Source organism: Dasypus novemcinctus, chromosome 17, assembly GCF_030445035.2.
Source record: "Dasypus novemcinctus isolate mDasNov1 chromosome 17, mDasNov1.1.hap2, whole genome shotgun sequence".
NCBI lineage: Eukaryota > Metazoa > Chordata > Mammalia > Cingulata > Dasypodidae > Dasypus > Dasypus novemcinctus.
In genome coordinates, this window is record NC_080689.1 from 27,609,210 (window position 1) to 27,635,364 (window position 26,155).

Sequence of the window (26,155 nt, forward strand, 5' to 3'; positions counted from 1 at the left end):
TAGCAATGACTCTTGAATGATCTATGCTTCTCGTCCCTGCCTGCACATTAGAATCATCTGGGTTGCTTTAAAATTCAAATTCTGCCTCCTGCTCTATGATTTTGATTTAATTGGTCTAAAGTAAGGCCTAGGCATTAGGATTTAAAATTTCTTCCTACAGGGTAGAGAACTGTTGTTAGGCAATCTTATTTATTTATTTATTTTGCCAGATATTTGTTTCCCAGCCTTTTAAACTTTTGGGCTTTGCCAGTGGACATGCCGAATCTCCTGGAAAATTTTTTTCTCCTGATAAAAGGGACAGAACGTGATGGCTTGATGCTGCCGCACCTTCCTTTTCTTTTTCCAGTCTGGAATGCAGATGTGATGCTTTACACTTTGGCAGTTATTTTGCAACCGTGAGGCAATTAAAAAAAATGTAGCAAGTTAAGGATGGGGAAGAAGAAAGTTGGAAAGTAGCCTAGATCATTAATAATATTGGTGAGCCCTCGGACTGACAACATTTCCTTATTAAATAAACAATGTGTTATTATGGTTTAATTCTCCTAACAGTGGGTGTTGTGTTGTTAACTGCTTACAAAATCATTCAGAGCTTAAACAAAGAGTATCCTAGACCAAACTCATAAACTGGATGCAGCTAAATATCCAGGATGAAATAATTTTCAGAAAACCTGGCTAATTCTCTAAAACTGTCTGCCAAAATGAATAACTGTTATTTTAAAAGCCCATTATATTTCCCATAAAGCATATATTTATAGAGTGTCAACTTTGGGCCTGGCACTGCTCTAGGAAAATAAAACAGACATCCATACCCTCATGAAATTAGTGAGGTGAGAGAAATGATAAACCATAAACATTATAAATAAATAGTGTGTTAGAAGGTGGTAAATATTTTGGAAAATACTGGAGCAGGATAAAGGGGTTAGCGAGGGCTGAATGTGTGTATGTTTCCATGCGTGCGTGTGGCTAATTTAAATAGTGTAGTGAGGGTGAATTTCACTGAGAAGGTGACTTCTGAGCAAAGACTTGAAGGAAAATGCGGGCCTGGTCCATTGGGATATTTTAAGGAGAAGTTTTTCAGTCATAGGGATCAGCTTGTGCAAAAGAGTAAAGAAGTTTGCTTGGCTTATTGAAGGATCTGCAAAGAGGTCAGTGGACCTGGAATGAAGGGAGTGAAAAGCAAAGTAAGAGAATGCAATTATAAGGTAATGGGCAACTTTATCACATAGGGCTGTGTTCCTAAATTTCATTCATTCATTCAACCAGTATTTTTTGAACATATACTAAGTCTGCATTAGGTACTGGCAATAAGACAGTTAACAACACTGAGAAGGTTTCTGCTCATAAATTTCAAGTTCCAAGAACAAAAGGAAGTTCTTCCATAGGTTAACAAGGATTCATACTCCCTTTTGCTTTTGGTTTATTTTAGTAAGCTGACATGGCAGTACAGTGTAACTGGCAATGTGTTCCTTTGTTTGGGAACAGGGAGGGATAAGAACAGTAGCGGCATTCCTCTCTTTGTCTATGGGGGTGCCAGTCTTGTTACTTTTGGTTCTCTGGCTTGCTTTGGTAGATTTAATAGCAGTGTTGTGAGTTCCTGAGGAAACCCTACCAACCATGGATTCGAAGAGGTAGGAGAAAGACAAATATAGGAATGTCTCTATAATTTTCAGGGCTTGAAATATTTTTCTAAAATCATGTACATGTTATTAATATTGATGAAACCATTTGAAAAGGTTTTGTTGGGGATTGAATCATGTTCCCACAAAAGGCCCCAACCCCTTGTCCTGTGGCCCAAACTCCATTTGCAAATCAGACCTTTGAAGATGTCATTAGTGAAGATGAGCCCAAACTGAATGAGGGTGGGCCTTCATCCAATATGGCGGAAGTCCTAATAGGCAAAGGACATTGGACACGGAAAAAGAAGCCACGGGAAGGGCAAGAAACCGGAAGTCAGTAGAGCCTGGAAAAGAAAGGAGAAGGTGCTGCCATGTGACAGAAAAACCAACGGTTGCCAGCAGCCAGCCCCGGAACATCACAGTGTTTGGGGAGAAAGCATCGCTTTGCTGACACCTCGAATTTGGACTTCTCCTTGCCTCAAAATCATGAGTCGATAAATTCCCATTGTTTAAGCCAACCTACTGTGTGGTATTTGTTTTAGCAGCTGGGAAACTAAAATAGGTTTTGAAAATTATTTTTGAGACAATGGTAGAGAACTTGTTATTTAAGGAAATACCCAAAGCTCCATAGCTCTGGGCTTGAATATTATTGATATTTAATTATTACCAGCTGCACCTAAAAGTCCCTGTGGGGGGAAATTTTTATTAGCTACATCTTGGTTTATTTTTCTAAAGAAAAGTCATTTTAAAACTGCATTTGGGGGGATGGGGAATTGAACAAACATTGAAAATCAGCTGTTTGTCTGTGAAAAGGGATACCTTCAGCAAAACTCAGCAGTGTGCGCTGGTCTCATGCTCTTCGGGGCAATGGATAATTATAAGATTTTTTCTCATTAAAAAATATCATGCAGAACAAATAAGTCTCTGGAGGTCGGGGCCTTCAAGCATATGGTCTTTGGCTGGTTGATGGCTTATGGCTGTATTTTCAGCCCGTTTTGGTAGGTTGACGCTGGTGCTGCAGCAGGCCCCAGAGGCCCTGGGGGAAGGGGGACCTGGAATGGGAGGCTGTGGCGGCTTCCGTGGAGGCTCTGGCAGCACAATTCTGGACCGAGGCCATGACCATGGAGCTTGCGGAGGCAAGGCCAAGGACCAAGAATGACTCCCTGGGCCCCTTGGTTAAGGACAAGAAGACCAAGTCCCTGGAGGTTTACTTTTTTTTATGCCCGTCAAGGAGTCAGAGATTATTGACTTTTTTCTGGGGACGTCCCTCAAGGATGAGGTTCTGAAAATCATGTCTGTGCAAAAGCAGAGCTGTGCTGGCCAGCAGACCAGGTTCAAGGCCTGTGTTGCTATTGGGGACTACAATGGCCATGTGGGCCTGGGTGTGAAATGCTCCAAGGAAGTAGTCACTGCCATCCGTGGGGCCATCATTCTGGCCAAGCTCTCCATCTTCCCTGGGCAGTAGGGCTACTGGAGGAACAAGATCGGCAAGCCCCACACTGTCCCTTGCAAGGTGACAGGACGCTGTGGCTTGTGCTGGTGCACCTCATCTCTTTCCCCAGGGGCACTGGCATTACCTTGGCCCCTGTGCCCAAGAAGCTGCTGCTGATGGCCGGGATTGACAACTGCTACACCTCGGTCAAGGGCTGCACAGCTGTCCTGGGCAACTTTGCCAAGGCCACCTTCCACACCATCTCCAAGACCTACAGCTGTTTCACCCCTGACCTCTGGAAGGAGACTCTGTTCACCAAATCTCCCTACCAGGAGTTCACCGACCATCTCATGAAGACGCATACCAGGTTCTCTGTGCAGAGGACCCAGGCCCCGCTGTGACCACCACCTAGGTTCTCATGAGAAAAACAATAATAAACATTTGAATGAACAACAACAAAAAAGTAAGAGGAGGAAAAAAAAAAGTCCAATTGGTGTGTTCTATGCTTGTTTTTTCTCCCTAGCTATTGTGATGACCTTCTGGACTGAAGTTTTATGGCACAAAATGACAATTGTTTATTTTTCCCAGGCTTCAACATCTGGCAGAGGCAAATCACCCACTCCTATCCTAGACTAAGTGTAAACAGGAATGAGCTAAGATACAACCTGAGGAACAAGTTTAAAATAGCAATCACCACTAGAAACAGTTTTTATTAGCTTTTTCCTGTTTATTCTATTTGATTACGTTAGTACAGCCATTTTAGGAGTGAGATTTTGTGATGTGACATTATTCATTTTTAGTACTTAAAAATTTTTCAGCAAATAAGTGTCAGAAGGAAATTCCAAGTTGTTTGGTGTTGCTGCAGGGATTTGTAAAATCAACCCAGCCATATGTGTTATGCATGGTTAGGCCTACCTAATTCAATAAAAATATTTCAAAATGAAAGAAAATATTTTTTCTATATAACTTAGGAGAAGATGGGTCAATAGGCAGAGTTTAAATGAACTAGTTCTAATTATTTTTCCTTTTGAGTTGATAATATAATTTACTTAAATACCAGTTTAATACAACAGGTACAATATTTGGCAAGAACAATACAATTCAAGATATTCATTTTTCAGATTTTATTTTAGAGCTGCTTCTAAATAATTGTCTGAATTAAAAGGCCAATTGTGATAATTATGGATGAGGCTTGATAAGCCTTAAATCAATATGGTCTGTGAGGACTTATAAATATAAGAGAAAAAAAGACCTTAGGAAAAAAATGGGTGTAAAGGTTTACAACAATCACATAGGAAATTCCCACATTTTACATAAAGGATCCCAGATTACCTGAAATCCATGATGCACAGTCCATATCAGCCAGGAGTCAGACAATCCTATTTATGTAAATAATAACATCCCAAATAGAGATTGTCCACATAAGAGATTCAAACCTTCTAAGAAACTTCACCTAAAATGATGAGTGTACCTTCATCACCCTTTTTAGAGTTCCTTTATACAGTGTATGGTTATCCTTTGAGTGACTATTCAAATTAAAATGTTTATCCAGAGAAATGCACAGTTAAACTTTCCCCCCAAATATCATTAATTATAAATTCCGAATACCAGTTCTGCTCTTAAGGCAGACCCTTAGGTCATGTTGTGCTTTGCTAGTTCTTCTGGCTGTGCCTTTTATTTATTTCTGATGCCCGTATAAGAAATGGATCCCCTACATTTTAGTGCTTCCTGTTTCTCTGAAGTTTGATAAACCTGTGTCTGTATCTCTTCAGCTCTGATCAGAAAGAGGCATGGCTCTTTGACCTACAGCATGATGGTTATAAGAAAATACCCTTTGCACTTCTGTTCTTAAAATTGATTTCCTAACACTGAGGATCTTAGCTGTAACATCTTGCTTTCTATGGTACTGATTATGAAAACATTTCTGCCTTGATCATCCTTCATGACTGCCATTAGGATGTGTCATAGTTTTCCAGCTGCTAAAAATAATTCCATACCGTGGGTTTTTTTAGGTAATTAATTATTTTAATTGTATTTTTTTGAAGATACATAGATCACAAAAAATGTGATCATTAAGAAATATAAGAGATTCCCATATACCCCAAATCCCACCCCTTCCACTTCTCCTACATCAACAACCTCTTTCATCATTGTGGCACATTCATTGCATTTGGTGAATACATTTTGGAGCACTGCTGCTCTGCATGGATAACAGTTTACATTGTAGATTACACTCTTCCCCAGTGCATTCATTGGGTTGTGGCAGGATATATAATGTCCAGCATCTGTTCCTGCCATATCATTTAAGACAACTCCATATCCAAAGATGCCCCCACATCAATCTGTTCTCCTCTCTCCCTGTCCTCAGCAACTACCATGACTACTTTCTCTACATTAATGATACAATTTTTTCCATTACTAGTCATAGTTGTTCTATAGTAGAATACCAGTAAGTCCACTCTAATTCATATTTTATTCCTCCATCCTGTGGAACCTGGGATAGTGATCTCCACTCCACCTCTGTATTGAGAAGGGGCTTAGATCTCACATGGCTGACAGATGCAATTCTCCTGCTTGCAGTTGTAGGCACTCTCAGTTCTCTGGTGTTGTGGTTGACCATCTTTACCTACCTGTTAGCTGACCTGGGTAAGTCCAATGAACCGGAAAGTAGGAGTTGCAACTGTGTTGAGGCTCAGGGCCCAGCTGTCACATGGCCAGCCCAGAGATTCAAGTCTCCTGTGTATGCACCAATCCCAGTGTCAACCACAGGTTCAGTAAAAGTGACAGAAGAGGCATGTGTGGAAAGATCACATCTGAGTCCAACTCCATCACTATCAGGAACACAAATTCCAAAGTAGGGCCCACTGACAAGGCACTGAACTCCAGAGCCAACTGCCATGACCGTAAACCTGTGTGTCTCTGTAGCCCTCAGGAGCACCAGTACCTGGGGTTGTATCTAAATTATTTGCTTACTCTAATTTCCCATATATCTGACTTTATTTATTTTTGTTAGTTTATTTCTTTCAAGAGTATTTTCACATCAGACCTCTGTGAGGCAACCCTTCTGAAGCTTTGTATACAAAGAATATCTTCATTGCCATCTCATATTTAGATGAAAACTTTACTGGACATAAAATCCTAGGCTCAATGTTCTTTTACTACAATAATTTAAAAATATTTTTTGTTAATAATTAAAAAACATTTTTCTGTTGAGAAGACTGATGTCAATCTGACTTTTATTCTTTGTAGTTGAATCCCTCTATCTGAAGCTTTTAGAATTTTCTCTAAGACTTTGAAACTGTTAAATTTTCCCAATTAATGTCTAAATGCTGCATTTTCTTTTCTTTCTCTCTCTTCCATTTGGCACTTATGAGTCTTTTCAATCTGAGTTGTTTCATCTTTAATTCAGGGAAATTGTCAGTCATTAGTTATTCAAATATTTACATCCCTCAGTTTACTTTGTTATCTTATTCTGCGGCCCCCATTATACTATTACTCTACTTTCATATCCCTTATGTATATTCACACACTCTTATACTGTTACTCTGTTCTCATATCCCTTATATATGTTCATAACATTCCACATACATTCCATCTGTTTTTTCATTCCTGAATCCTGGAATGATGCTATGACCGGGTTTTCCAGTTCACTAAGTCAGTCTTCTAATGTGTCCATGCTGCCTTCCATTCCACAGTTTGGATGCTTTATTTAATATCACAATAATCATACTGGCATTTCTACTTGGTTCTTTATTAAAACTCTTGTTTCAGGATCATGTAACCAGTACATGCTTACTCTAAATTCTTAATCTGTTTCTTCTATTAATTCAGCTTTGTTCAGTATATGTTATTGTTTGTCTTTGATTTACAGCACTTGTGCCCTTCAAATGCCATTTTCCCTTCCGAATTTATATTCCCCGACAAGAATTTTCTACTTTGTCTTGCAATGAGTATTCAGGGAGAGGAGTCTGTTTTTGCTTCTTTAGGACTGGTTTCAGGAAGGGAGCTAGCAGCCTGGGCTAGGTCACTGTTCTGCTACAAGCATATATTTTTTGGAAAATTGTCACTTCTCAAGCTGTATTGCTCTGTTTGACAAAGACAGTATGGCTGCTTTCCATATTTCAGTAGTTTTAATAATTGATGTGTTATACTGTATAATTGACTGGGCCATACCAATCACTATCTTTGGGGACTATTGAAGTGAATAGAATATTATAATACAGTTCAGTGTACCTGTAGTGTATAGACTTTGCTTAGATTTTCTTTTCTTAGTTGGCCCAAAGAACCAGTATTCTATTTTCGTGGGTATAATTCACATACCTGAGATTCTACCTCTAGTAATCCTTACCAGTCTTGATGATTTACTGGGACAGGAAAGTCATATCTTAAAATTTATGTTATTTTAATAAAAAGTTTAAATTGAATTTTACTTTCATTGATTTCCATTAAGTCAAGCCATTCATTCAGCCTTGTAAATCCTGCCTCTACACCAGATCTGTCAAACAACAATGATGAAGAGTATTGCTCTTTCTGTTCTTTTCATTTTCATGAAACTTCCTACTTTTGGGTGACTTCTTGTGGGGAGATTTGCTTGAGAGCTCAAAAGGGCATTTTACTGTCAGCCTATGGAGTTCACATCATAGCTTATTTTCTGTGAAGAAAACAATAGATACATGCTTTAGGTTAAATTAATTTAATTTTTCTTTTAAAGAAACTCTGTTAAGGTTCTGAATGATTGTTAGTTGATATAGAGTTTGTGTTAAGTGCTAAAAATTAATTACTGGATGGCATGTAAAGTATTTTTCTGGAAGACTTTAAATATGGGATGTATTTTTATCTTTGTGAGGTGCTGCCTTAAGGGTAATTTTAAAGCTAGAAGGTTGAGATGATATCTTCTCTAACTCTATATGAGCCCTTTGATTGAAATTGTTCTCCAATTTTAGCTGAAAAATGTACCCTTTTAAAAAGCGCTTTTGTGCAACTGATACTTTTGAAGGCACTGACGGTAAATACAGATATATAGCCTTGAATGTACTATATTTCATCTGATATTTTGTATTAGCCAGTTAGTCCTTATCTCTTCCAATCATTTTATGTCTTCCTACTGCTCTTTATATTTGTCTCAATAACTCCAGGAAATATCTGAGATAGTCTCTTACTCCTACCTAACCCTGGTATAGATTTTATAGCTTTCTTGGGATTTGCCTTGTATGTACACTCACTCCCTTACTTTTTAACTCTCTTCCCATTCCTCAAACAAATATGTCACAATGGTCCAGAGTAGAACAATAAATATTTTCCCAGGTGTGGACCACTCTTCTCCTAACTCCATCATTTAGTGTAACGCTCTTGACCTCTCTCTGACTCCTCACGCATACTTTTCTGGAATGAAGAAGTGAATTACTTGCCTGGTAAACTTGGGAACAGGAAATAGAATGTACGGACCAGACCCTTTCCCTCTCTCTTCTCATGGGACCCTGCTGCTTCAAGGAAGCATGCATTTTGTTCTGCTCCTTCATGCTGCAAAATTTACAGAACAGCTTCCCTTCACCCATACCTGAGGGAGGCCTGTGGTTGTTGAGCACCTTGTGACTGGGTGTGGAAAGCTCTAATCCTGGGGTTCTGTCTATTTGCTGAAACTACTGAAGATTTTGGATTGAAATTTACCATTTAATTTTGTGTGTTCTGTTCACCCCACCCATTCTTTGTGTCATTTTACCCCTTTATTGCCTTCTTTTAGATTTAATTATGATTCCATTAAAAAAAATCTACTAGTTTGGAAATTGTATCTTTTGTTTCAATTCTTTAGTGATTACCCTAAAAATTACAAATGTATTTATAACTTATCAACGATACGCATTAAAATTTTATCCAAGTCTAATGTTAATAAAGATTTTTACCCATCTTCAGAAAATACAAGAACCTGGGAATATTTTCTCTCCATTTATTATCCTCCTAACTTATATGCTATTCTTGACATGTAATTTTGTTCTAAATATTTTAAATCACCCAGACATTATTTTTATCATATATGGCCAATGTTATTTCATGTTTATTCACGAATTTGCCACATTAGAATCCTTTATTCTTTGCTGCATTTTGGAGATTCTATCCTAGTTTTTCTTTTCCCTGAAGTATATCTTTTAGAATTTCCTTTAACATGGGCCTCCTGATACACATTAGTCTGGGTTTTTCCGAGAAATGGAACCAATTTAGTTAGGTATTGTCTCATACAACTGTGACTGGTAAATCCAAACTCTGTAAGACAGGCCACATCTTGGAAACTCTGATGAAGGTGACATTGAATTTCCCAGGAAAAGCTGGCTGGCTGAATTAGAGGAAGAAATTCTTCTTTCTGACTTCTGAAATCCTCATTTCTGGCTTTTGAGACCTCAAATTGATTGAATAAAGAGACTCCCCTCAATCTTGAGGGCAATCTTCTTTGTTAACTGTAGTTTCAGTCAGCTCAAATAAATGTAATCCACTGACTAGAGAAACAAATCCATGTATGATATCCCTTAACCGCAATAATCAGGCCAGTGCATGCTTGACCAAACAACTGCATCATAACCTAGCTAAGTTGACACATGAAATTAGAAAAAAAAAATCTGAAAATGTTAGCATTTTGTATTCATTTTGAAAGATATTTTCACTGGGTACTAGATTGGTAGTTTTTACCCTTCATATACTTAAGGTATTCCATTGTTTCCTGGCTTCCTTTGTTGCTATTGAGGAGTATTTCTAAATTTTGATCCTCTTTACTCTGACTGCTTTTTAAGATTTCTTCTTAGTATTTGTTGTCTGCCTTTTTGATATGCTGTATCTAGGTGTGGTTTTTATTTTTTTAATTTTTAATTTTTTTTGTTTATAGAGTTTTATTGACAATAGCCAAAAACTAGAAACACCTCGGATATTCTTCAACAGGCAAATTGTTATGCAAACTGTGGTACATCCATCCATTGCCTACTTCTCAGCAAGAAAAAGAAAGGAACTTTTAATACTTATTAAAACTTGCATGAATCAATAAGGACTTACACCAAATGAAAAAAGTCCATCCCAAATGATTGCATACTGTATGATTCAGCTTGTGTGACATCCTTGAGATGACAACATCAGAGAAATGGAAAAAGGATTAGTGGTTACCACGATTTGGGGGTGTAGGTAGTGGGGATTTTGGTAAGGCTACTAAAGGGCAACATAAGGGATCCTGGTGGGGATGGAATGTTCTATGTCTTGACTGTATAGGTGTGGTTTTTAAAAAAATATTATGTATCCTACGTGGAATTTATTTGGCTTCTTGAATCTGTTGGTTAATGACTTCATTAGTCTTTAAACATTCTCAGCTACTCTGTTTTTCTAGATTTTGCTTTTGACCCATTCTCTATCTTTTTTCTCCTTCTGGGACTCCAATGAAACATTTTTATATCTTATCAACATATCCTTTAGATATCTTTCCTCATTTTCTGAATTTTCTGTGCTACTTCCTTGATAGTTTTTTAAAATCTGTCATCTAGTTCACTAATTTTTATCTGTATCTAATATATTGTGCAACCCATTCACTGAGTTCTTCATTTTAAATATTGTGTTTTTTTTAACTTCTAGCCTTTTACTTATTTTTCTTTAAGCATTCCATGCTATTTCCAAAAATAGTTTTTAGCTTCCTGCATATATTTTCAATCTTGCTTTGATTTACTTAAACATAAGTATAGTTTGTTTTTTAGAAGTCTGTGTCTGATCTGACTTCAAGACATCATGTAATTGTAGGTCTTTTTCTTTTATCTGTTGTTTATATATATTTTTTAAACGGATCAATTTTATTGATATATATTAAAGTATACCATACATCTAAAGTGTATAACCAGAGGTAATTGGTATAATCATATACTTGTGCATTGATCTGACTTCAAAAATCATGTAATTATAGGTTTTTTTATTTTACCTGTTGTTTTTATTGTTTTTTGGTTATGGTATTTTGTGTGCTTGATTATCTTTAAGTCTGACCTGGATATTGTATATAAGAGATATTTGGAGAATTCTTTTGATGCCTAGGATGATGATGTCTTTCCTTAGAGAGAATTTTCATTTGATTCTGCTAAGTGTTTAGAAGGACTGTTGTGCTAGAACCTCCTTAATCTTGGTTCAAAACTTGAGGTTCCTGAGCAACCAGATGAAGGGAGGCTAGATGGCAAATCCCTGCCATGGCTGACTTATTTTCATTCCCTATCCTGAGAGCATGCTTTTCATGATCCCAGCTGAAGGTGGGTGTCTTAGTTTCCTAGATTCTATGACACACGTAACACAATAGGTTGGCCTAAACAACAGGAAATTATTGCCTCACGGTTTCAGAGGAGGCCAGAAGGCTCACTTCCTCCCAGGGTCTGTAGCTTACTGGCTGGCTGACAATCCTGGGTTCCTTGACTTTCCCATCATATGGTTATGACTTCTTCTTTCTTTCCAGTTTCTATTGACTTCTGGCATCCAGCTCCTCCCTGTGGTTTTTATAAGGCCTCCAATACTAGGATTAAGACCCATCTGATTCAGTTACCACAATTTAACTAAAATAGGATCTTCAAATGTCCCATTTACAATGGAATCACAGCCACAGGAATGGAATTAAGATTTAGAACATGGCTTTTTCGGGATATATAATCCACACAGTGGGGGTTAATTTGTCAGAGTCCAGTCCTTTGGCAAGTTCTGGGATTTGATTTCTGTCTCCTCAGCCACAAGAGGACTGACTCCAAAATACACAGTTTCCTTTCCATCATAGGCAAATGTATTTTGAGCAAATGCATCTTTGAATAGCTGGGTTTACCTTTCTTCACCTGATCTTCTATTCTTGACCTAGTAAGTACTTAGTATTTTGTACATCTGTTTTTTGCTGTTGTTGTTATGCAGATTATTTATTTGTCCTCAGTGAGAGGGTCCATTCAAGTTACCCATTCTGCAATTCCTTTGTTCCTTGAGAATTCCCTGCCTACAGAGCTCAGGAGCTTTGGTGTGTTCTTGTGGTGAACTTAGTTTGGGACTAAAGGCCCTAGTGAGGTCCAGTACCTCTGTCACATACTTCCTAAATGTTATTTGTCAATTATCTGATTAAATAGTGAACTTATTTTGACTCCTTATGATATATTCTCTACTATTTTTTCTACTTGTCTCTGAAAATGAAGTAGATTTCTCAAACCAAGTAAGTCCTTACAAACCATGCTATTAGCATGGATTTTTGTAATAAAGTCCATACAAAATCAGAGAAAGATTTGAGAAGTCAAGAAAAGGCAACACATTAGTGTGAGTTAACAAATACTGCTGATTTATTCATAAGATTATAGCTGAAAGGGGTAGTCTGTGGATATAATATCAATTGAAAGGACACTAGAAAATAATCTAGGGTATGTATAACAGATTTTTTGTTGTAGATGAACACTGTGGCTAATAGTATAAACATATAAATGTTCTTTTATAAAGTATTAAGAATATGGTGATACATGAGAAAATTACAACAAATATAACTTATGAATGTTAGTTAACAATAATAATATAATATTTTTTGCAGCAATGGCAAAGAAAATATTCAATTCTAAGAGACAGGGTCCAAGAGGGAATGGAATTTTTTCTTTTTAGAGTAATGAAAATGTTCTAAAAATGAGTGAGATCATGACGGCACAACTCTGTGATGAAAATGAGAGCCACTGAGTGTACACTTTGAACAGATTGTACAAGACATGGAGCTGTATAGCACAGGGAATCCAATGGTGGAAAATGGACTATGGTTAACAGGACAAATATGAAAACATTCTCTCATGAACTGTAACAATGTTTAATACTAATACAGGGTGTTATTAATTGGGTAGGTTGGGGGAAAATATACCAAATGTAAGATTGGGCTATAGTTAGTAATTTTTTGATGATGCTCTTTCATAGTTTGTAACAAATGTTTCACAACAATGCAAGGTAGTGGTGGTGTGATGTACAGGAGACCTGTATGATGATATGCATGTTTGTTCTGTAAGTTCACAGCTTTCATTATACACTTACTGTTTCTGTATGTTCATACATGAATGATATACTTCAATAACATTTTATTTAAAAATTCTTTGTTGTTAAAGGATGGTAACCATCATCTGAACCTTCAGAGAGTTGTAATCATTTTGCTGGTGGGTGGTCTTGCCTAGATGTTGATAACTGCTGCCTGATCAGGGTGGTGGTTGCCTAAGGTTGGGATGGCTGTAGCAATTTCTTAAAATAAGACAATGAAGTCTGCCATATCAATTGACTCTTCCTTTCACAAAAGATTACTCTGTACCATGTGATGGTGTTTGACAGCATTTTAACCACAGTAAAACTTCTTCAAAATTGGAGTCAATCCTTGCAAAACCTGCCTATGTTTTATCAACTAATTTTATATAGTACTATAAATCATTAATTGTTGTTTCAACAACCAGGAGTAGCTTCCATCTCAAGAAACCACTTTCTTTGCTCATCCATTAAGACACAACTTCTCATCCATTAAAGTTTTATCATGAGATTGCAGCAATTCAATCACATCTTCAGGCTCCACTTCTATTTCTAGCTCTCTTCCTATTCCCATCACATCTGCAGTTACTTTTTCCACTGGAGTCTTGAACCCCTAAAAGTCATCCATGAAGGTTGGAATCAACTTCTTCCAAACTCCTGTTAATGTTAATATGTTGACTTCCTACCATGAAACATGAGGGTTCTTAATGGCATCTAGAATGGTGAATCCCTTCCAGAAGGATTTCAATTTACTTCATCCAGATCCACCAGAGTAATCACTATTCATGACAAATATAGCCTTAAGAAATGTAATTCTTAAATAATATGACTTGAAGTTTGAAATTACTCCTTGATCCAGGCCAGAGGATGGATATTGTCTTAGAAGGCATGTGAACAACATTAATCTCATGATATCTCCATCAGAGACAAGTACTCCAGGTGTAATTGTCAATGTGCAGTGATATTTTGAAAAGAAACTTGTTTTCTGCACTTAAACAGTGGACTTAAACTATTCAGTAAACCATGTTGTAAACAGATGTGCTGTTATCCAGGTTTTGTTGTTCCAGTTATAGAGCACAGGCTGAGTAGATTTAGCATAAATTTTAAGGGGCCAGGAGTTAAGAGTGGTAAATGAACATCAGCTTCAACTTAAATTCACCAGCTGTATTAGTCCCTAACAGGAGAGTCAGCCTGTCCTTTGAAGTCAGGCATTAACTTCTCCCCCCTATGAAAGTCCTAAATGGCATCTTCTTCCAATAGAAGACTCTTACATCTACACTGAAAATATTTTGTTTAGTGTAGCCACCTTCATAACTATCTTAGCTAGATCTTCAGGATAACTTGATGCAGCTTCTACATTAGCACTTGCTGCATTACCTTGAATTTTCATATTATGGTGAGAGCTTCTTTCCTTAAACCTCATGAACCAACATTTGCTAGCTTCAAATGTTTCTTCTGCATTTTCCTCACCTCTCCAGCCTTCATGGAATGGAAGAGAATTAGGCTCTTGCTCTGGGTTAGGCTTTGTTTTAAAGGAAGGCCATGACCGATTTGCTCTTCTATCCAGACCACCCAAACTTTCTCCATATCAGAAAGCTGTTTTCCTATCTTATCATTTGAATGCTCATGGGAGTAGCACTTTTAATTCCCTTCAAGAACTGTTCCTTTGCATTCACAACTTAGCTGACTTGTGCAAGAGGCCTAGCCTGTGACCCATCTCAGCTTTTGAGATGCCTCCTCACTAAGTGTAATCATTTCTAACTTTTGATTTAAAGTGAGAGTCGTGTGACTCTCCCTTTACCTTGAACACTTAGAGACCATTGTGGAGTTATTAATTGGCCTAATTTCAGTATTTCTTTGTGTCTCAGGGAATAGGGAGGCCCAAGGAGAGGGAGAGAGGGGAACTGCCAGCCAGTGGAGCTGTCAGAACACCCAGCCTTTATCAGTTAAGTTCACCGTCTTATATGGGCATGGATCATGGTGCCCCAAAACAAGTACAACTGTAGCATCAGAGATAACAGATCACCACAACAGATATAATAATAATGAAAACTTTGGATACATTGCGATAATTACTGAAAATGTGATCCTGAGTCACAAAAGTGAGCACAGCTTGATGGAAAAATGGCACCAATAACATGCTTATCTCAGGGTCACCACACACTTTCCATTGTATAAAATGCACTATCTGCAAAGCTCAATAGTGTGAAGGAATAAAATGAAGTATGCCTGTATTGTGAAGGACCTCTGTGGTTACATTTGGGCTCACATGGATAATTTGGGATATCCACCCCCCTCAAATTTGGCTGATTAGCAACCTTAATTACCCCTTGTACACAACATAACATATTCACAGGTTCCAGGGATTAGGGCATGGACTAATCGATGATTAGGGTTAGGGTTGAATCTTTGGGGTTCCTTATTCTACCTACCACACGCGGATAGCCTGGGGCACTCTGTAAGCCCCTTAGTTTGATTCAGTACTGGAATGACATGGTGCTACATAGGCAGTAGTTTCAAAATAAGGTAGTCTAGGTGAGTGGGTCAGAGACTTGGAGAAAGCAGCCACGAGTTCCCAGCCCTTCCAGGGGTAAAAAGAGATGCTGAGAGAACCAGGGGTTCAGAGAGGCCTGGACTCAGAAGGAAGAAGTTCTAGTGGTGAGGGCTTCAGAAGAACCTGTGGAGCCAGCTACATCTCAGTGAGCACCAGTCCCCATGGCCAGTGATCATCCAGATCTGCCTGATTGCAAGGGATACATGCGAATCACAGGCCCGTCTCCCCACCAGAGCATGAATGAACTCACGTGTACCCAGGTGCCAGCTTCAAAAGAAGGATGGCAAGGGGTTAGAAATCCGGAATCACTGAGTGCTACCCAAAAGAGACTACAATTGTTAGACTACAATTGTTAATCTTTTTTTCCACTGTCAGTGGAAATAGGGATCTAGAGAAAGATGAAATTAATTTTATGTAGTGTGTATGTTTTGCTCCTGTCCCAATTTATATAGAGCAAGCTCTGTTCATGCAAGTGTATGTGTTTTATGTAGGCTGTATTTTCATTTGGTCTTGAGCTTGAAGCTGCACTCGACTGGTAAGTGAGCTCTTTGTACTTACATAGTTAGTGCACTTAGAGGAGGGGGAGACTTCAAGAGGCCCCTTCTGAATGGCTCCCTGGAACCCCCACTGTGGCAGTGGGTTTTGATCAACAAACACCATTTTTTCAGTACTTTGTTGTGTGTCAGTAATAATACACTGGTATTACTGACATGTATACAATAGTTAATTTGTTTGTTTGTTTTATGTTTTACAAAGGAACAGATTATCATAGGTATATCATAGCATAATATTTCAGGCATGTGTTTAAAAAGTCAGTTTATTTTTATCATCTCTTGGAGTTAAAATAATTGGGAGTTCACACTGGAAAAACCTATTTATTTCCTAGCTCTAGTAATGGGTTGATCACTGAATACATGTTGTATTTTAAAAGCTCTGTGCCTAATATCCCAATTCAGTTAGATGCTGGTTTAGAAAATGAAACTATTTATGCTGATAACTTTGCATTCTCTGGCAAGATTTATGTTGCAATTTAAGCAGCTGCCTGTGACATGACAGAGTGTGAAATTATTTTAAAGTACAAAAAGAGAAACTAATATAAGAGGAGAACTTTTTGAAAATGAAATATTTTTGTTTTTTAATAAGGCATGAAAGATCTGAGCTAGATGTTAAAAACTTTGTAAATACCAGTCATTATGATTAATGTTATAGGTTAATCATAGAATACTAAAAGCTATCTCACCAACCCTCTTGTAAATGAGAAAATGGACAGATAGGAATATGGAAAAATTGCTAAGCTGTTGAAAGCTGGTTGTTCTTTTCTCTTTTCTTCCTCTTTTTACTTTCCACTAGTATATACTCTAGTTACATGTAATGATATAGATTATATTCTGCAGTATGAAACTTATTCTAGGAACTTGGAGAAACTCTTTAGTGGGCCATCTCCCGGTGGGAGGACACAGTCTTGCTTGACCAGGATGAGAGCACAGAGAAGGCTTACCTAACTCCATAGGGACGGGAGCTTGGAGGTCAACCAAGAGATAATGAAGGATGAATAGGAGCTTGTCAAATGGGAACAGTGGAATCAGTGGGGGAACCCACCTAGCAGAGGGAACTGCATATGCAAAGGTAAGCAACAGTTTTGCATTTGGGAGACAGGATAGTGTATACCTACTTGGCCTGGGAGCTTATGAAATACATTCCTTGGTAAAATATTCTATTTAGCTTAGAGAAAGTATGAAAAAAGAACCAAACCTTGTATGAATTGATTCATACATGGGAAAGGGACACTAATAGGAGAGAGAGAAGAGGGTCTGGGAGGGGCAGGTATGTTCCCAGGGCTTGGTTAAATGAATTCTGTGAGACTGGGTGCCTGAAACTTGATGTTGGCTTACCCATTTCTCTCTCTCTCCATCTGAAGAGAGTGCTCTGATAAAGAGAAGGTAAGTGTCACCCAGAAGGGCTGAACTTCCAGAAGTGGGCTCAGCCCATGGATCATCCCAAAGATACCTTGGCAGAGGTCCCAAACAACCACAGTCCTTCCCTGCTTCAGGCCTTAACATCCAGTAAAGAATCAATGAGTAGAGCCTACCAAACTCCTTGCCTGGCTGTGTGAAAAATAAAATTCCATTCCTGCCTTTCAGGAAGTACATAGCTTGATGTAATGTGGTATCTGACCACCAAAGAGAGGCATTTAGCCCAGGCTGGAGGGAATGCAGGTGGGGTGGGGATATGGAAGAAATTATCAGTACAGACCAGAGAAATCCTAGAGCACGGCTATTCAAAGTGTGGTCCACAAGCTGACTCCAGATGGTACAAGTTAGCTGCAGAAGCTGAGAGTAACCATTTAGAAACTTTCAGAGCAATTTGACACAGTAATATAATATCTGTTCAATCTAAAAATAACTTTTAAAATCAGGCTTTATTTTGTATGTCATTTTTATTTTACTTGTATTGCTTTCATTTTTATTATCTTTTAAAAAATATCAGTTCATAATGGAGTAGAAATTTTAAAAACTCCTTTGTCACTACAAATAGTTTGAAAACCACTGTCCTCAACATCACACTAGTTTAACTAAGTGTAGGGTAACCAATCATCCCAGTTTGTGCTAAAACTGGGAAAGTTCCAGGCAATTTGGATAAAGCTGATCACCAAGAAAAAACTAGCTCATGAGAGAATAGATCAGACAGAGGAGAAGCAATAATCAAAGATAGAAGAAAAATTATCTGAGCTGAAGAGGGTTTTGGTTTTCAGGTTAAGAGGGTTCACTAATGGGCAGGCAAGATAAGTGAAAAGAGCCACAGCTAGCTATATCCCAATGAACTTTCTAAATTCCAAGTTTCAAGAGAAAAATCCTACAAGGTGACATATACTCACAACACATTTAAATGAACAAAATAAACTAGTAAATTTGTAAAACACAATACTTTATAACAAAAAGGAGATTTGCCTTCACTTTCTAAGTTATTGAGAGAAAAGAAATAAGGATGTCCTTTCCATACAAATGTAATGACAGTTATATTTTCTGTACAAATAAAACAGGAATAAAAAACAATGCCAAGAAAGAGGAAAGTGCAAACATACTAATATTAAGAATTAACGGGGTGAATGGGGACCTCATATTTTTTGAATGTAATATTTTTTAAAAAATGAATGAAAAAAAAAAAGAATTAACAACATTCTTTTGATTTGGCATAAATTTTGGCTCTAAACTTCTTGGTTAGGGGTTGGGGAAGTTGGGAGCAACGATCATTAAAATTGCCATTATGTAGGCTCTATCTGGGAATAAACAAAAAGCTATTTCCCCAATATAACAACATAACATAGTTATACTCATTTATAATCCCCAATCATGATTCTTCTACTTCTTTTATTTAACCTATAATTTTCAATCTACCTGTAAAGTATATTTCTCAGAGACTTAAAGCCTTTAGATTGTTCTTATGCCCATTGAGGCCTAAAACCTAGCAGATAAGCAGCCAACCCCTACTTTCCATTTCTTTGGGTTTGCCCTGGACAACTAACAAAATGATGATGGACCAGTCCAATCCCAAAAGCAAGGAGTATCTGCAACTGCAAGCAAACTAATTCCATTCCTCTACCCCATAAAATTTACATCCTTTCTCAGGCTGAAGCAGTCAGAGTGGACATCATCCCAAATCCCTCAAGATTGAGGAATCGACAAAAATAAGGGGGAAGTACAATAGCTGACTAAAGCAGATTTATTTGTATCTATTGATATAAAAATAACTTTTCAATAAAAAAGTTATTTGCTAATGTATATATCTATACATATTCTATTTAATGAAGAAAGTAGTTCAAAAGGCATCAGAGTGCTTTAAACAAAATAACATCCTTAAGAAAATTTGACTTCTAAGAGGTCCTGACTTCAGGGTTAGTGTAGTGACCAAGGTGGTGACTTATCAAAACTACTTTTCAATGTTTCTTAGAACCACTTTCCTAGCTGCAGATTGAGGATTTAGTTATGTTACAAACAACAGGACTGAGAACCTTCGGAAATTTTGTTCAAGGGAAAGCTGGGACCTCAGCCCCTGGGGAAAAGGAGATGATGGCATTGAGTGGAAGGAAGTCCTGCACTTCGAGATGAAAGGGCCCAAGTCCTATGTAAGTATTCTGCTTTCACAGAGGGCTACTGCCTTAGGTGGATCCTGTTCTCCTCCAGGGAACATACAGTCACAGGTGGGCACGGCAGAAGTGCTGCTCTATTTAGACGACCTCTTGATTGTATGGCTGCAATCAGTTCTTAATTGGTCTTCCTTTTCCAGTATCTTTACCACCCAGGTTATGCTATATTTGTTCATATCAGACTTTAATGTGCTACATTTTATCTGGGGCCCTTGTTGACATGCAGGTTCTGATTCAGCAGCTCTGGGATGGAGCCTGGGGGTTTGCTTTCCTACAGGCTCCCAGCTGATGCCGGTGCTGCTTGCCCTAGGACCATGCTTTGAGTTGTGAGATCTACACGAAATTGCTGGGCTAAACCTTTTCACTACAAAAATTCCTATCATGTTATTTCCCTGTTCAAAATCCTTCTACAATTCTCAAAAGTCTGCCGTTAATAAGTTTCAACATTTTTTCATCTTATGTCTTTCATAATACGAGTCCAATCGACACTGCCATCAACATCTCTCATGAATCTGCTATGCTTTTGCTAACCTTACTTTTGCATCCTATGTAGCATCTAATTACATGTTACCTATTAATGTATTTGTGGAATCGAATCTTCTCTCATCATTGTGCACATCAGTTATGACACTTTGCTGTGAGAGAAGAATGCCACTGGCAGTTAATACATTTTTAGATTATTTACTTTGTAGTTGGTGATCCTGCTATCTCTTCCTCATTTGTAGGTATTTACTTGTATGTTTCAGTTAAATAGCTGTATTTATTGTAAGTTATTAAACACACGAATTTTAATTTACCCTTCATTCTAAGTCCCTCTCAAGCCTGAAGGTGACAACTGATCTCTCTTTAATAGTAAAGTACAAGTGTTTTTATTGAAGTTAGTCCTTTTCACCTACTTTCCCAGTTGCAGTCTATGTTGTAGATAATTGTCAGAGGCTAAGCTTTTCTTATGAACATTCATAATGAATGCTTGTACAAGTGTATTGACTAATGACTGTGACATTTTTCTTTACAGCTGAATAGATTTTGATTAAACTCCACAAACGTTAATTGGACGCCTACTACAGACAAAACTCTGTGGGTGATACAAAAATGAGTAACAAACTGTCACTGCCAAATGGGAACTATCATTCTATGCAACCACTTGGAGCAGTTCATATAACTCTTTACTCTTTAATGTTTCCTTCATGTAGGGGCAAAAGTTATACGAATTGCTCCAAACTGTAACAGATGGAAGTTCTCATTTTATTCAGCTTGCAGTTTTGATGATCACCAAATGTGATAATTATATTTTATATAATAAATTGTTTTGCTGTACTGGAGTCTCATTAAACTTATGATTGACTCATTTTACGCAGGTGGTAGCATTGTATAATAGGCCACAATATTAAAATGCAAATTTGGCTAAAAGATCATATTTACATATATTGTGTTCATTTTTTTTAATGTTAAAAGACATTTTAAAGCTAGCCTATTAAAGTTATTGAATCCTTTTTTAAAAACTTATTGGTTTAACCTCAAGGCTTGAGACAGTGAGTTAAAATGAATTACGTGATCCTACTATTTCTAGCATGTGCAATTATAGATGTGAACTAGACATTGCAGCCTTAACATAACCAAAAAACCCTTTGTTCCTGAATGTCCCAACCTTCTCCCACCATCTCAGGAAATGCTATTGCCAATCTTCCTTTTCTTCAGGCCAAAATCCATAGTGTCCTCTTTCCCTCAAATCTGATATCCAATCCAGTATTAAATACTATTGGCACTAGCTTCAGAGTATATCTAAGATCTGTCTCCTTTTTACCACCTGTATCCAAGCTGGTAATCTTTGTCGAAGTCCTTATTACCACTTGCCTATTCAGTCTACTTACAACTATTATATAAACAGATAATTGCATGCTATCAAAAGTATGGACGTAATAGAATTTATTTAACTATTTCCCTAATTTCTTAGTGGATTATTTCTAATTTTTCAATATTTAAAATTAATGTTAGGAAAAATTTCTAAAACTCAGAAGCCACAAGAGAGAAGGTTTAGAATTTTCATGACATAAAAATTTAAAACTTTTATACTTCACTAATGATTGGGAAATAAAAATCGTTTAACCGAGATATTGTCCTCTCACCTACTGTTTGGTAGAAGTTAATGATACATATTGCTGGTAAAATAGGTTTTCTCAAACCCTATTGATGGGGGAACACATTAGTAAAACCCTTCTGGTCTGCAATTTGTCCATAGATATAAACTTTTAATGTATGTAGTCTTTGACTCAGAGAATTCACTTCTCTGTAGAGATATGCTTACCTATGCACAAAATAGGTACAAAGACATTAATTGAGGCTTTGCTTGTAAAATGAAAAATTTGGAAAATTTAAAAATAATGCTGGAAACTTTTTCTTGGACTGTTTTTGTGCACAGGTGCAAGGATTTTTCTAGGAAAAACACTGGTGGATGATAGTTGTACATTTAAAACATAAATGGATACAGCCAAATAGCCTTCAAAAAAATCAGTACCAATTTACACTCATATGAGAGTTTTTGACAATTTTCCCAAGATAGGATATTATCCATCTCACTGGTGTTGCCAATTTTATGGATGAAAAAATGATATCAAATTGTTGTTAGAAACTGCATTTCTCTGATTACTAATAAGTTTGGGATCTTTTCATACGGGTATTTGCCTTTTGTATAATTTTCTCCTGCGAATTTTCTTTTCATATGTTTAATCCATTTTTATTGTTCTTTGATTGCTTTATAGGTGCTTTAGAATATATTTAATATATAATATGGATTTGGTCTCCTTTACTTTAGCTATCTACCTATCTATCTATCTATCATCATCATTTATCTATATCATCTATCTAGTATCACCTCTCTACGGTCTATTTAACTAGCTAGCTAATTTATCTAGTATGTGTAAGAACTACAACATCACTTTATGTTCTTTAAATACAATTATATTCATCTCTCACCTCACCTGACCAGGGATGAGAAATTGAAGCTCAGGAATCATTGGTTTTTTTTTTTTTCATTTTAAAAACAATTATTGAAGTCTATCATTCATGCACGAACATACATAAACAATAAGTATATAGTAAAAGTTGTGAACTTACAAAACAAATATGCATAACATCATACCAGGCTCCCATACATCACCCCATCAAAAATACCTTGCATTGTTGTGAAATATTTTAACAAATTATGAAAGAGCATCCTTAAAGTATTACTGCCAACTATAGTTAATATCTTACATTTGGTGTATTTTTCCCTCAATGCACCCCATTATTTTTTTTGGTTCATAAACCATATAATTTATGTGAAGTGTACAATCAATGGCATTTGGTATAGTCACTGAGTTGCACGTTCATCACTTCAATCAATACTAGAGCATTTTAATTACTCCTGAACGAAAGAAAAACAACAAAAAACAAACCACTATCATATCCATATGTTAACGCTACTACTTACAAATCCTGTGATGTGCTTTCACCATTTCTGCTCATTTTCCAGATATTTACAAACAGCTTTTTCCCAATTCTGCACAGATTAAACCTCAGCTTTCCATTCTCTAACCTCATTCCTTTCTCTGGTGACTTATATTCCAGCTAATTAACTCCATGCGTTTGCTTATTATATTTAGTTTATAATAGTGAAATCATATAATATCTGTTCTTTTGTGCCTGACTTGCTTCACTCAGAATAATTCCTCCAGGTTCATCCACGTTGTCATATACTTTACTACTTCATTTCTTCTTACAGCTAAATAATATTCCATCATGTGTATATACTACAGTGTGTTTATCCATTTGTCAGTTGATGGACACCTGGTTGTTTCCATCTTTTTGCAATTGTGAATAATGCTGCTATGAACATCAGTGTGCAGATTTCTGTTCATGTCGCTGCTCTCAGTTCTTCTGGGTATATACCAAGTATCGGAATTGCCAGGATTCATGGTGGATCTACAGCAAACTTTTTTAGGAACTGTCCAACAGACTTCCACAATGACTGTACCATTCTACATTCCCACCAACAGTGAATATGCGTTCCTATCTCTCTACATCATCTCCAACACTTGTAGTTTTCTGTTTTGTTAATAGTGGCTATTCTAGTAGGTATGAAATGGTATCTCATCACAGTTTTGATTTTCATTTCCCTAATTACTAAATGATGTTGAACATTTTTTCATGCATTTTTTTTGCCATTTGTATTTCTTCTTTAGAAAAATGTCTATTCAGGTATTTTGACCATTTTTAATGGGGTCATTTGTCTTTTTATTGTTGAGTTGTAGGATCTCCTTATATATCATGGATATTAGACCCTTGTTGGATATGTGATCTCCAAATATTTTCTCCCGTTAAGTAGGTAACCTTTTAACCCTCTTCACAAAGTCCTTTGAGGTGCAGAAGTGTTTAATTTTGAGGAGGTTCCATTTATCTATTTTTTCTTTTGTTGCTTGTGCTTTGGGCATAAGGTTTAATAGACCCTCACTTACTACAAGGTCTTGTAGATGTTTCCTACATTATCTTCTATGAGTTTTATGGCCCTGGGTTTTATGTTTAGGTCTTTGATCCATATTGAGTTGATTCTTGCATAGAGAGTGAGATAGGGGTTCCCTTTCATTCTTTTGGTTATGATATCCAGTTCTCCCAGCACCATTTGTTGAAGAGACTATTCTGTCCCAGAAAAGTGGACTTGGTGGGCTTACAAAAAATTAGTTGACCATTGTGGTGAGGGTCATTTTGAACTCTCAATTCAATTCCATTGATCAGTGTGTGAATCTTTATGTCAATACCATTCTGTTTTGACCTCTGTGGCTTTATAATACACTTCAAGGTGAGGCAGCTTGAGTCCTCTGGCTTTACTCTCAAAAAAATTCAGTAATTGCCTTTTCTATTTCTGTAAAGTAGGCTGTTGGAATTTCTGTTGGTATTGCATTGGATCCGTAAATCAATTTGGGCAGAATTGATGACCTCACAATATTTAATCTTCCAATCCATTTAGTAGCCCTAATAGCTTTGTTGTACATATTTTTTTCTAAATATAGGATCATGCCATCTGTGAATAGTGGGAGTTTTACTTTCTCTTTTACAGTTTGGATGCCTTTTATTGTATTTTATTTTTCTTGTGCTAATTGCTCTAGCTATAACTTCTAGTATAATGTTGAATAATTGTGGTGATAGTGGGCATACTTATCTTGTTCCTGATCTTTCATCCTCTCCCCACTGAGTATGAGTTTGGTTGTGGGATTTTCATATATGCCCTTTATTATGTTGCGTTTTCTTCTATTCCTATCTTTTGGAGCACTTTTATCAAGAAAGAATGCTGGATTTTGTCAAATGCCTTTCTGCATCAGTTGAGATGACCATGTGTCTTTTTTCCCTTTGATTTGTTAATGTGGTGTTTTATGTTAATCGATTTTCTTGTGCTGAACCACTCTTGAATACCAGGAATAAAACCCACTTGATTATAATGTATAATTATTTTTATATGCTATTGGATTCTATTTGAAAACATTTTGTTGAGAATTTTTGCATCTATGTTCATTAGAAAGATTGGTCTGTAATTTTCTTTTCTTGTAGTATCTTTGTTTAGCCTTGGTATTAGAGTAATGTTGGCTTCATAAAATGTGTTGGGTAATACTGATTTTCCCCAAGTCATTTAGCAATTCCTTAGAAATGCCACCTTCAAGGCATTTGTTTCAGAAATTTCTATTTATGCCAAGACTCAATATGTGCATTCCAGTACCAACAGCACTCTTCTTTTTTTCTTTTTTCTTTTTCCATTTTTGAAAGAAGTTTAAGAAGACCCTCTTAACAAATATGTGTTGTCAATTTCCCCTTGAATTACTGCTTTGTTTTTGCATTGAATATTTGCATTACATATTTCACATGTTGTTAGATGCTTAAAGATCCACACTTATCTTTTTTGGTGGACTGTATCTTTTAGCAAATATGAAATATCTCTTTCTCCCATGTAATGCTATTTGTTGTGAATTCTAATTGATCTGATATTAATATTGCTGTAATTCTTTTGCTAAACATCTTCTTATAGATCCCATTCCTTCATTTTCAACCTTTAGTATCATTTTCTTTTAGGTATCACTTACAATGGCATTTACTTGGATTTTTGAAAATTAATCTAAGAATCTCTTAATAAATGAACTGAAACTATCACATTTATTGGGATTACTGCTATATTTAGGTTGATTTCAGCTACTGTACTATTTTTCTTTTCTTTTTTAAATTGTACTATACTATTTTTATATTTTAAAACTTATTATGCTTTTAAGTAGTGATTTGTTTTCATTACTTTTTCTAATGCTTTTATTTTATTTTTATTGTTAGATCTTGAATTCACTGAAATCTCTCTTTCTCTCTGTGTGTAAGGAATATGG

The 26,155-nt window shown here is 36.7% G+C and overlaps 1 pseudogene; it reads left to right on the forward strand.

Annotated features, from left to right (window-relative positions):
- Positions 1–1,753: 1,753 nt before the first annotated feature.
- LOC101438455 (small ribosomal subunit protein uS5 pseudogene) lies at positions 1,754–3,449 on the forward strand (annotated as a pseudogene).
- The last annotated feature ends 22,706 nt before the right edge of the window (positions 3,450–26,155 follow it).